Here is a 14,187-nt window from a genome sequence, read left to right as displayed (position 1 = left end):
GACCGCGGCGGAAAAGCTGCGGACAGATTATCAGACCCACCAGCCATCCTAATTTGGTGGTGGGTCTGTGGAGGCTCCGCTGCGGTTTTCCCGCATCCTCCGGGCCGGCGGTGGCTTCCGCCGGCCCGGAGGATGCGGGAATTCCGCAATCATAATGACCCCCTTGGTTTGGACGTCTCTATGGCGGTCCTCGTTGCTGTTCACGCTCAGCCCAATTGCTGCACGTCTATGATGGACCCGGGGTTTCTTCCAGACTGCTACAGCTTAGTTTCCAGACACCCCATCCCTAGTGACTGACCCAGGATCCCGACTGACAAGATCGTGTTGAAGGGATCTTGAAATATTTCTTATTTTCTTCCATACTGTGTCATAAATAAGCCATGGGGGCTGGAGCGTAGCTGGGTCAGTAAGATGGGGGTGGGAAGGGCTGATATTCGGATTTCCCAACAATCACGCTGGTTAAAATATTTTTTATGAGAAGCAGGGTAGGAAGGGTCCTTAAGGAGCTGTAGGAGGGGAGAAGAGTGCGGATTGTGAGGGGTACTTAAAAAATAATATTTTGTAAAATAACCACTTTTTTAGACCTTTAAAACAGAGATGAGAGATTGTGTGTTTGTGTTTGTCTGTGTGTGTAAGTAAAGATCCAGGAGAAAATTCGGCAGACACCTCACCATACCCTACTTGAAGTGCCTGTACTCACCTATTTACAACATAATACATTTATTAGGGGGGTGACACTCCAAACATCCCCCCTGAAGCTGCTGCCCTGAATGGAGACAGCGGTATTTATTGTCTCACTGACAAGGGAGCAGCTGAATTCCTGCTGCGAGTACTTGTATAATTTGTATAACTATTAAAAGTCTTAAATCAGCCCTGATAAGAAAAACAAAAATCCAATTTAGTTGAAGAAGCAGGGTTTCTGTCTCTACTCTTTCTTTGCCAGTGGATTTTCTTATATCATTTACTCCATGCTGTGCTATGTTTTATAGATAAGGCTCTTCGTAAATTCATTCACACATTACCGGCCTCATTCCAAGTGTAATGGTAAATGTGAAGTTTGGTTTTATTGATGTTTGTGCCACATTTCAACTTGACGAATAGTGCTTATAGCCGTGTTTTTGGCTGCTCAAATTCATCGAGGGGCTCGACTACAGGATGGGGGTGAAAGATGTGGGTGTACATTGCAAACATGTGTATTTATGTGAGTCAGGGGTGCGTTAATAAAATTCCAAAAATGCTCCCATACCTTGCGTTACAGGTATCTGAGCCCGACAAGAGTGATATTGAGGCAAAAAGTAGGCAAAATTAGAATAAACAGAGATATTACATTCAAGACTGCTCTAGGGCCTGACACCATACTCTGCACGGTGATTCTCCACAATATTTCATAAAAGTTTGAAGATTATCTGATGATTAAAGGTAATTTTATTACAAGACAGGAGCCTCTGTTATCAGTCTCTCTTCTTGCAGTACTGCTCCCCTGGGCAGGAAGTTATTAATATAAACATAGGGCATCCCCACATATAAATAGCAGTAGTCCATACATTACAGGCAATCATCAAATAATTGTAGCTCACATGCTACAACTAAGCGGATGGCACACAAATACTCTTCAAACTGCAAATCCCAAAATCCATTTGAAACTGACAAATCTTCAGTTGCATCAGAGCCATTGATCAGTGGATGACAGGACCCATCTCAAATTGAATGCTTCGAAAATGGAAATACTCAAATGTGGAGATTGGAAAAACAATTACCCACTTTGCGCCTGGCCAGACAATCTAGGATCACCTCCTAAAATATCTAAGGAAGTAAGACTCCAAGTTATCAATTAATCCCTAAGTCGAAAAATTAGTAAAATAACTCTTCATTACTATCAAAACTCTGCAACGTATCTTCCTCACCTGGGATTTCCACACAAGATCCAAGCCACTATCTCTCTTGTACTGTCCAAACTTGATTACGCCAATAACCTCTGCCACGGATCATCTTTATCAACTATGAAAAGACTGCAACGGATTCAGGACTCTGCTGCCAGACTACTCCTACATGTGAAAGCATCAAGTCTACATCTCCCCTGCCTTGAGGGCCCTACATCGGTTACCGGTTGCCAGGAGATCCACATTCAAACTGATTTGTATCACCCACAAACCAATACATGGAACAGGGGCGTTCTAAACTGACCAAATATATTCGACAAAGGAACCTCCGCTCTAGATTGGCCCCTCACCTCAAAATCTCACCATACAAGAAACAAAACAGGCGTGGCACATCCTTCCCTGTTCAAGCAGCCACACTATGGAATTCATTACCCCCAAGCACAAGATCCACAGGTAACTAACTGATCTTCCGAAGGCTACTTAAGAGCGGTCTCTTGTAAATGTAAATGTAAATGTAAATGTTCCCCACATAACCATCATACTCAAACACAAATGTACAGCATATCCCTGGGTATATAAACATTTAATTTTGTTTTTATGTATGTATCTAATTGTTTATTTATTGATATAATTAGGTATAATAATATGTACTTATAGTTCTATATAAGTATTACTTTACTCCTACTATAAAAAAAGAAAACATTGACTCTCTCCAATGCACTATCCTATATTTCAACCAATACATCTCTCAATATATCCTCTACCTGCACTCTTTGACTCATCCCAAACCTCATTCTAGGACGATGATCCCCAAAATAACCCTTCCTAGACTCTTCCTTCCTCTACCCCTCCTTGGATCACCCCAAACCTCACTTTAATACTCTGATCTTCCAAACAACCCTTCTGAATTCTTCTGTCACCTCTCCCTCCTTTGACTTATCCCAAAACTAATTTTACTACTATGATCACCCTAATCGATTTCTAGAGATTATTCCCTCCTCCATCTCTCCTTATACTCAATCCAAACCTCATTTTACTACTGTGATCTCCCAATAAACACGTTCTAGACTCTTCCCTACTGTATACCCCCATTCTCCTTTTCAATCCAACTAACCAACTCACATATCCACCTCTCAAATTTCACTATACTAATCCATCACTAATCCCTCTTGGGTTCTGGAGTAGCGTGCTACTCGCCGAAAAGTGCTTTGACGCCTCATCAGGGGTTGTAAGCGCTATATAAATACAATTATTATACAAAACAATACCCCATTTCTTCTTTTCTTGCTGCTTGAGATAAATGTGTTCTAAATTGCTGTTAGCTAGCATTAGAGTGTGATTTACTGTAGTTTTATTTTTTGTTTGTTTGGTGTTTCAACTCAAGTTTTGATTTCTTTAGGTTAATTTCGCTTGTATGGCTTGCCGCTACTTTTTTTCAGCACACTGTGGCTAGTTTGTTTATTTAACCCCTTCACTGCAGTGGCTATTCCGCCGCAGTGCTATGGGGGCGGGGCGGCCGCGCGGCGGGCGCATGCTGGTGACGGAACCGCTCCGTCACCAGCCGCAGTTGCGCTGTGCTCATGACAGAGCGGTTCCATCACGGCCCCGCCCACTCAATGGAACGCTCAGCGCAGGCGCGGAATCCGCGCCGCGCAGGCGTGCCGAGCGGGCCGTGACGGAACCGCTCCGTCATCAGCACAGCGCGACGGTTCCATCACCAGCAGGGGAGGGGTTAAGGTCGAATTTGCCTGCTTTCAAGGCTCATGTGTCAATAATTATATTGTATCAGAAAGGCTGCTTGGGAGCCAGACATATTACATATTTGGTTGTGAGAAAGATGCTTGCCTGGAGAAGTGCTTATGCAAACAGTAGCTTGGGTTTATGCTAACACCATTTAAAGACACAACTTTTTTCCGAGTGCTTGTTTTAACATGTTTGATATCACTTGCTCAAGGAAAAGATTGTAGGGTATCAATTCGGTGTTGAATGCTGTTTAAATGGTTGACCGCGGTGTTAACTATAAGAATGAACAACTTTGTGATGTTTTGGACAATTCAATGTCTAATTCCATTCATGAAGCGGTCTCTCCATCATCTAGAAGTGAATCCACTGATGTATTGTCAATCCCATTGGATGGCAGCTCACATTCCCAACAAGGGGAATTATGTACCCTTGGCAGCAAAAGAATGGGGAAGAATAATAATGTTTCCCCTCACGATGCATTTGGTGGCAAGATGCCGGCTGAAAAAGACTGTGTTCATGAGATCTTGAAATATTTCCTAATTTCTACCGTAATCTGCTTCTCCAGCAGCCGCAGAGACAGCAGTGTTTATTGTCTCTCTGACAAGCAAGTGGCTGAATTCCAGCTGCTACCAATTGTATAATTTGTCATACTATTAAAAAAATTGTTAAAGCAGCCACGATGAAATTAAAATTTCCGTTAATAAAAAAACAGAATTTCCTTCTGTCCATCCTCTTTCATTTCATTGCCTAGGGGTTCTCTTTTTTCATTTATTTCACGCTGCGCTGTGTTTTGGCTTCGTAAATTAACCCGCGCGTTAACGGCCTCGTTCCAAATGCAGCGGTATGTTTCGAATGAGCCTCGAACGATGTTTGCGCCAGATTTCAACGTCACAAATTGTGCTTGGAACCGTGTTTTTGGTTGCTCAAATTCCTCGAGGGACTCGATTAATCGATGGGGGCGCAAGATGCGCATGTACATTGCACGCGCGCTCATTAGTGTTAACCCGGGATGCGCTAATTACACTGAATTCCAATTTAGACATCTTGATATGGAGAATTACATGCATTGAGACATCAATTCATCTATTCCTGGGAGTGCAAACTAATAGTTTGTGCAGTTTCCTCCTGCAATACGCCATCATTTTTACCCACCTCAATTTACAGAAGCAAGAACACATATCTGATGCAATTTGGGTCCAACTTGAGTCCTGTTTTTGGTACAAACTACAGTTCGCACCTAAAACACTATTTGCAGCCCTTCAAAATAGTGCCTAATATGCAGAGTAATTTGCACACCCAAATGTTGAAAAAAGGGGAATATCATACAGTAACATCAGTCACAAAGACCATTTCCACTCTTTATTAACTATTACTTGGAGGAACATTTGTAATCGGCTGCAAAAATGCTCCGATACCATGCGTTACAGGTATCTGTGCTCGATTTTACCTCCAGACTGATTAGGATGCCATATGTAGGCAAAATAAACAGAGATCTTAGATTAAAGACTGCTCTAGAGCCCAATACCATATTCTGCCCCGTCGTTCTCCATAACATTTCATCACAAGTCATGAGGCAGGAAGTTATGAACTTGAACAAAGCACAACCCACATGTAAATATCAGTAGTCCATACACCATTAAGGGCCAGATGTACGACCCACCAATTTGCAACTCTCAAATTACGTCGCAATTGGGATGTACAACAGTGTCTCAGACACTGTTTGCTATTCCTAATGGGGTTGCAAATTGCACGCCTCATTAATATTAATGAGACAGGCGCAATTTGTGCCCCCATTAGGAATGGCTATAATCACAGGGATGGTGGACTGCTGGGGTCACCAGACCACCATGTCTGTGACTGCTTTTAAATAAAGCTGTTTTATTTTTTAAATGCAGCCAGTTTTCCTTAAAGGAAAACGGGATGCATTGAAAAATAGCTTTTGCAATGCAATCGGTCTCGGAGCTGGAACCTTATATGTTTTTAACTGTGCAGCACATTTGCCTGGGTGCTGAAACATCTACTGTTCTTTAACATGGAGGGAAAGTGAGCACCAAACTGTGTGACACAACAGGTATGGGAACAAATGGACAGAAATCTTGCCTTTCAGCAGGAAATGGTATAGTCCAAAGCTCATTTTTAATATAAAATCAGGGCCTTCGGAGGTCATATCACTGAAAAAACAAGATTTGAAAAAGTATTATTGTCTATGGGTGCTCCTGGAAGACAATTTCTATGGACTAGAATCTAGAGAATGATAAAGTGATTCTGGTATTTTACTGACCTCTGCTAGTCGTTTTCTATCAAAAAACATAAATAGAGGCAGTTGCCAGAAAAAAAAGAAAGTCCCTCAGCAGAAAGCAATTCTGGTATTTTACTCACCTCTACTGGTCGTTTTCTATAGTTAAGTAGAAGCAGTTGAACAAGCAGAAAGCAATTTTGGTATTTTACTCACCTCTACTGGCCGTTTTCTATCAAGACAGTTAAATAGAGGCAGTTGAACTGAAAAAAAACATCCCTAAGCGGAAGCAGACAAGTCCTAGGTCAGATCTCCAGAGCTGACAAAGTACATACACATATAAGTATATACTAAAGTATATACAAGAGGTCTCCAATGCTCGACTTAAAAAGAAAAATGAAACTTCTATAATATTTTTTGACCCATTCACAAAAGAGAAGGGGTCCTCTGGGGACCCCTTCTGGTTTGTGAATGGATTACGATCTACTTGAAATAGGTGGTAAATTGCAATTGTTTTGCAACCACAATTGCGGTCGCAAAACATTCATACATACAAATGCGAGTTGCTATTAGGAAGGGGCGCCCTTGGCACGCTGCTTCCTAATAGTGAGTCAAAAACTTCATTTTGCAAATCGGTAACATTTACTGATTGGCAAAATGAGGTTTGTACATGGCTAGCCCTAAATTGCGGTCGCAAACGTGCCGATTGCCCATTTGCGACAGCAATTCAGGGTTGTACATCTGGCCCTTATTGTTTTCTTGCTGCTAGCGATAAGTGCTTTCTAAATTGCTGTTTGCTAACACTGGACTGTGATTTACTGTAGATTTATTTATTGTTTGTTTCATGTTTAAACTTAAGTTTTGATTTATTTAGGTCAACTGCACTCAGGGGCCTGCCTCTAAGGCATGCTGTTACTTTGATTCAGCCTGCTGTGGATAGCTTGTTTATTTAAGGTCAAATTCACCTGCTTTTACGGCTCACTTGTGAATAAATATATTGGAGAATGAAAGGCTGCTGGGGAGTTTTGCCTACATTTATTGCATGGTGAGATATAGTGTATTATTTGTTGCAAGGCAAAGGCTTGCCTGGGGAAGTGTTTATGCAAGCAACTGCCTGGGTTTATGTGAAAGCGATTTAATGGCAGAATCTCTTTTCTGTGTTCTCCTTTTATATACATTTGATATCACTTTTTCAAAGAAAATATTGCTGTGAGTCAGTCCCGTGTTGTATGCTGTTTAAATGGTTGGTCGTGCTGTTATTAATGAGGAGGATGAGGTTTTAAAAAAAACCTTTGTGGATGTTTGTAGACTCAAAGTTTTAATTCCATTCATTAAGTGGTCTCTTCATCACTTAGAAATGTGGCCACTGATATAGGGGACTCCATGGCGAATGCTACTACAAGCTCTTTGTCAATTCCTGAGGATGGCATAACACATTGCTAGCAAGGGTAGTTATGTAGCCAGGGTGGCAAAAGAATGATAACGAAAAATTATTTTTCCCCTTATGGGTATGAAGCTTCCAAGAAAAATTACTTCCCCTCATGGGCCTGAGGGAGATGAATTTTGTGGCCGTTCAAATCCGCAGAGAGATAATGACTTGATGTCAAATTGGCATAACCTATGGTGGGTAGCATGAGAAACTCAAGTAAGAGGCCAGATGAAGACTTATGTATACAGAATGTTGATTGATACTATGGCAACGACAATTATTACAATGATGTTGAGAATTGTACAAATGCTCTGAAAAAGATGAAAACCTGGGATACGCCTCATATTGCTATTTTGGATGTGGGAGGTACTCCCATGTTTGAGCATGAGTTGGTTTAACATCCAGATTCGGCAGAGCAGGCTTGATGTATTGATGACTACATTAGGTCCAAGATAGAAAGATCAGTGGGCAGGTGTGATAGATCTAAAATAAAGCCAGCGTGCCCCAGGCCAATGATATTGAAGAAAGTGGCCATAACTCTAGAATTGGATGCTAAACTTTTAACTCTTTAAATTGTAAATTATACATTTTAAATGTTCAAGCAGAGGTGGGAAAGACCCTAGAAAAGATGTGGCTAGGGCATGGTCCTCATGCCAAGATAAATTATTGGCTATCCAGGTCTTGTTTCATATTGTGTGTGCTGCAGAACAGGAAAAGAGGTCAGGGGTCACTTGGACCCAGAAACAATTAATTTCTGGTTGGGTACAAAGCTGTTTTTGGGGAATGCAAATATGGGACTTTCTTTGGACACATGCAAGGGACTGTCATTACATATTGATCTCTGGACTGCTTGCAGGTTCAAATAAAGGGGCAATGCCCAAGGATCTCAGTTTGGGTATGACTTTTGTAAAGAAATTGGATAGCATGTTCGTACATTTGTCTTTGTGGACACGGCACAATCATCTCTGACCCGTGTTTCTGGACAAGTCTTTCCCAGGGTCAGTGGAAATGGGGGCCACTTCACTGGCCGGGGACCTTCTGCAGACCCTTCTATCCCTATCAGTATGCATACCTAAGGCCAACATCTTCCCATAGAGAAGAAGAGGACACTGCTTTGCCATCAGCCGAGGCCAAGCAGGGCAAGGGGGAGCTCTTGGTAAGTGCAGTGTCCTTTCCCCTTGTGACAGTGGGAGGCAGACTGGCCCTTTTGGTTCAACAGTGGGGTTGAATATCAGAAGACCTCTGGGTAATGCAGATTGTGGGAGTGTTCCATATAGTAATCTATGCAACTCCAATACAGACCAGTTATCCTTCGCCAATACATTTTTCTGAGGAATATTAGGCTCTGGTCACCGCAGAGGTACAGGAATCATTACAGAAGGGAGTTATAGAACAACATTCAGCAATACCAGCCAGTAATAAATCCGAAGGAGCTCAACCAATCTCTTCTGTATCGCCATGTCAATACAGAGAAGATCATATGCCTGAAGGCGGGGGCGTAACACAGGCCCCCGCAGCCCACGTGGTGCGAGGGGGCCCCTAGCTCCAAGGGGCCCCCTTGGCACTGAACTCTGGCCGGGATAGCTCCTGATTGAGCCCGGAGGCGGCCCCCCTAAGTACCGTACAGGGAGGTCCCCTCACTTTTCGTTACGCCAGTGCCTGATGGATACCCTCCTTACGAAAGACTGGTTGGTGTATCTGCTTTTAAGGCACCTACCAGACTGTGCCAATAGGTCAAGAGCACAGGAAGCACCTGCAGTTTCTGTGACAAGGACAGGTGTTCAGGTTCGAATCCCTTCCATTCGTTCCATCCGCCGCTCCTGGTGGGCTTGCTCTTGTCCTCAATTCGGGCAATTTTTCCAGAACTCGTTTAGTACAGGACCCTCAAGCATTGGAAGGCGATAAGACACCGTGATAGAGGTCTACTCTACTCACAAGCAGTCCCTTTAGATCAGGAGACAAAAGAGGAGATACGCTGCTGGTTCAGTCATGTGGATGCAAGGCAATGGTGAGCCCGCTTCTCTACGCTCCCAGATCTTTGAATCAGATGCAAGTCTGGGGGGCTGTGGTGCAAAATGTGGCAGTTACTGGACCCGGGGAGGATGGTCCAGCAAGGAATCATTAATGTTGATCAATTGTAGAAAACCTCCTAAAGGTTCCTTTACAATTTAAAGCTTAAAAAAACAGGGTCAAATGTGCGTCCTAATAGACAACATTACTGCAGCCAGGTACATAAACATATTAGAAGGAACAAGGTCAAAGCTTTTGGTGGGTCTAGCCAGGTCCCTGTGAGAATTTTATATACAGAGGAAACATCTCCAGTGGTAGAAAACCTGTGAGAAGCATACAATGCAGTAGAGTATTGGTATTCAAGAACCACATACAAAAGCAGTGAATGTTGTCTAGATCTCCATGTATTTCAGGCTCTTAACAAGACATGGAGTCCTTTCAGCACAGATCTCTTTGTCTCTCACTTCACAGCTCAATTAGGAAGATTTTACAGCTAGAGACCTGATCCTGAGGCTCTAGAAAAGGATGCCTATCTTCATCATTGTTCAGTGGGAATCTCCACGTTTTTCGGGAGACATCCTTTACAACGCAACTTTTACCACGCAGTGCCTTTACGACGTAACTATTACAACGCATGTCATTACAACGCATTGCGCTGGGGGGCGCTCTAGGATAGGGAATAGATTTAATTTACTATCCAACACCTTCCCTACTATCCACGGGGACTGGAGTTGGAATAGTAAATTAAACTATTCACTATCCAGCACCCCTTAGCGCTATGCGTTGTAACAGCATGCATTGTAAAAACTGCGATGTAAAGGCATGCGTGGTAAAAGCATGCGTTGTAATGTCATACATTCACGTTTTCCCACCATTTATCATGATGCCATGATATGTTTCCCAGATCCGCAGACAGTTGACAAGGCTCACAATGGTAACTCCATTATGGAGGGTGCGGCCTTGGTTCCTTTCACTCCTGGAATTATCAGCCAATTGCACAATTCTTATTCAAACCTTTCATCAGCTGTTGAAGGTCTCTCTGGGGCAACTTCACATTCTGATTTTGGAAGGCAGGCCTACTCAGGTTGCTTGGAACTTTTGAAATACTCAAAGGAATGCCGGAACCTTTGTAATCAGCCTCTAGTTATATCATAGCATCCTCGACACAAGGTATAACAAAGGCCTATAAGTCAGCATGGGATAACTGAAGTAGATTGTGTGTTGGAAGATGTATCAATCCTGTTTCTTCGGAGGTCATAAGTATTCTAAGTTTCTTGGCATCCTTAGCAGATGGACAGAAGGCATATAGAACTATTAATGGCTATAGATCAGCTATATTAGGACATCAGAAAGTTGAAGGTAAAGTGGTTGGAGAGCACAGACTGGTTTGTAAATGAATGAAGCAATCATTGCATATCTACCAAAGCCAAGGTTTTCTACTTTATGGGTGTAGAGCTGGTTTTGCACCTTTTGCTATCATGGGAGGACAATTCTTGAAACTGCTGTCACCAAATGATAATGTTGTTTAGTTTGGTTTCATTTAAATGGGTATCAGATGTTAGAGTGCAAGATAGTTCTAACATCCATTTTTCTAATGTGGGGGTTCATTTTACAGTATCAAAACAAATAAACAATATCTCTATTTCCATTGATGTTTCCTGCCTTCCTCTACAAACTGAGGGCCTCGTTTATGAAAAGTGGCGCATCACTGCGTGAAAACAGCGATGCTTCACTTTTCACTGCACCCTCCTTGTGACACCAATGATGCGTCATATTTACAGTATGATGCATCATGTCGCAAGGAGTTACAGATACGTCAGTATTTCTGACGTAGCTGTAGGCACAACAATGACGCATTGCTGGAGTGTGTCACAAAAGTGACGCAACTCCAGCAATCGGTCATTACACATGGGCAAGTCCCATGTGAAATGTGCCTGCGTCAGTCTTAAGCCAGCCATGAGGCAGGCATAAGATATTGACGCATTTGTGTCCTAGAAGTGGCGCAGTGAAATCTTATATATTTCACTGCGTCACTTCTACGACTCTTTCTTGCGCTGGAACGCCCCCCATGCATACATTATACCTGGCGCAGGTATAATGGGGCGCAGGGGTTTACAAAGTGAACACATCTACCTAGATGCGTCACTTTGTAAATATGGTGCAACAAGGCTAATTTTTTACGCCGCTGGAGCATCACAAACAGTGAATCACCGGCCGCGCAAAAGTGACGCAAGGGCTGATAAATAAGCCCCTAAGTTGCGTGTGGTCTGATGTGTCAAGCAGTACATACATGTAACAGAGAGATTGACGACATCTGATCCTCAACTTTCAATAACTTTGTGCAAGCCATTAAAACCTGTGCCCTTTGTTGATGGGTTAAACGTATAATGGCCATGGTAGCCATGGCAGAAGTGGTCACAGATTATTTGGGACTCATTCAGAAAAAAGTGCAGTGACTTCTAAGGCTTTTTGACCCAGGGCAAGGTTAAAGGACATTTTGAGATCTGCAAATCGGTCAAAAGCATCTACAGTTTGTATTGCGAACCCATTGAGTATGAGGCTTTAGTAGTTGTGCAAAGACTGTGTAATGCAGCTTGGTGGGGAACTTGCAAAGTGTGCATGACTGTTTGGCTGGACCAAGATGGCCGGACAAGCCGTCATGGGTACTTGGAGTGTGCAAACCACTCCTCCCTCTGTGCCACCAGCCCCGCCCCATAGTGGAAAATAAAATGATAATAAAAAGGTTATTATAATTGTATTTTCCTTTCCCCTGGATATACTGTACCTTGTGGGAAAGAATGGAGCACCACTCTGCCAGTACTAATAGTATTAGATTGCCCGATATGCAAGAGCTGTTGGTGAGGGTGGTAGGACAAGTGCAGTTCCATTGCTTAATATGTAAAGCATCCATACAGTTTCTCCATGGCATTTGTTTTTACACTTCAACCATATGTAAAGCATATTTTGCAGTCAGTTTCCACAATAGTCATAACGTACTTACTGCATTGTATGTAAAGTATACACTTATGCAGAGGTGGCCGGTATTTCAATCAGTGGGGGAGCAGACAGGCAACACATGCACACACATACTCACACTCAACCATCTACATGCACACGCAGAAATAACCATGCATTCACAAGCGTGCACACATACTCACACCATTCGCAAGTACACACGCACACACCGATTCACAGTATGTATACACAAATTCATATACATTCATACATACACAAATACATGCATGAAACATAAAAAAAAACTTACTGGCTGCAACAGTGATCTCAGGTGGCAGGAGGGAAGCCTCAGTGGTTCCTGGAAGTTTAGGCTGCTGCCTCCTCATATTAGCTGACCTTGTCATGGGCTAGCCAATGAGAGGAAGCGACAGTTCCTTACTCCTCACAGAGTGGGATGGGTTCAGTGAGACTTGCTGACCCCACCTCACTCTGTGACAAACGTCACGTCTGGACACTCGTCCCAGGGCACTTCAGAGCTTATAAGTGAATTGTCCAGGCTCACATCTATCAGTGATGCACCCTCTCATCAGGAGGGAAGTGCCTGCTCAGTCAGGCAGAGGAGGTCACACCCACACGGCTGTGAGATCTGCAGTCTTGTAAAGTTCAGCTCAGGAAGCCTGCGCATTTAGTGCATGTACAGCGCCTGGCTGCCTGACCCGAACATGAGACATGTCTGTCTCAGCCTGACACACACTCTTCATGTTTGCAAAAAGGTGGGGGTAGCGGTGGCCCTCCTTCTTTAAAGACAGGCCACTACTGCACTCATGCCACGTGCATAACAGTTTACAGTACTGTGTAAACTGTAAACATTCCACAGTAACTCTGGGTATCCAGCGCTCAACAACCTAAGTGGCTGACCCCACTGATGCTGCGTCTGGGTCTAATGGCGCATGAACACCAGAACCAAGGCCCAAGCTGGCTCACCCTTGGGTGGACAGACCGGGGATACAATACAGATGTGTGCCAGGGCTCTGTCATGCGATCGCCTGCCAGTCCTATGCGCTACCTCACACCGGCGTCACTGAAGTGGTCTTCCTCCTGAACACCCACTTTCACTGCACCTTCAAGCAAGTGGAAAGGAGGGAGGGGAGTAGCCCTGTCTACTATGCATGCACTGACATGCGCATTAAAAGCAGGGAAGCACCATAATAAGTCATTTCAATGGTGGCTCAAAGCTGTGTGGCCATGTTACGTAATCCCTGCTCTGCCATTTGACAGCTCAAACATTACACTGGTGCACCTAGTGCCACCGCATAACAGCACTCCAGCATTTGTGTGTTCTGTGATAACAACTATGGTGCTAAGGACGACTCCAGGAAGTGTGGGGCTGGCAGACACTCACCCCTGTGAACCCAACCTGAGCTGGTTTCTTTGATTGCTCAGCTTACCATTCTCTGATTGGCTGGCACTGGGGCTCCCCTGTACCTCCTTCATGGTGTTAGAGGTACATTGGTAGGAAGGATGATGAATGTAATGTCTTAAGCAAGAAGAAGAAAAGGAAATCAGAGTGGGTGGTACCAATTGGGCACTCCTGTTGGAACTCCCTATTCAGCCTACCCCATGTTCTTTGACAGCATAACTAATTGGTGTATTTCATATAATTTGTAATAACCTGCCACCTCCATTTTGGCTTTAGATGGACCAGGTTTTATGTACACAAATATTAATTTTTATACTAGGTGGGTGCCGCAATCCCAACTCCACACTAAAACAAATTCATAACGGAACTCAGCTATTCTAACCCAATCCCGCAACAGCAAATCGAAAACAACACCATCTCTGGTACTCAAACTGAACTTCAACATCAAATCTCCAACAACAAAATAATTCCAAAATCAACAACTCCACACTTCCAACACAAAATGCAATCACCC

Source organism: Lissotriton helveticus, chromosome 3_1 (genome assembly GCF_964261635.1).
Source record: "Lissotriton helveticus chromosome 3_1, aLisHel1.1, whole genome shotgun sequence".
In the NCBI taxonomy this organism is placed as follows: domain Eukaryota; kingdom Metazoa; phylum Chordata; class Amphibia; order Caudata; family Salamandridae; genus Lissotriton; species Lissotriton helveticus.
Note: the sequence above shows the minus strand (reverse complement) of the source record.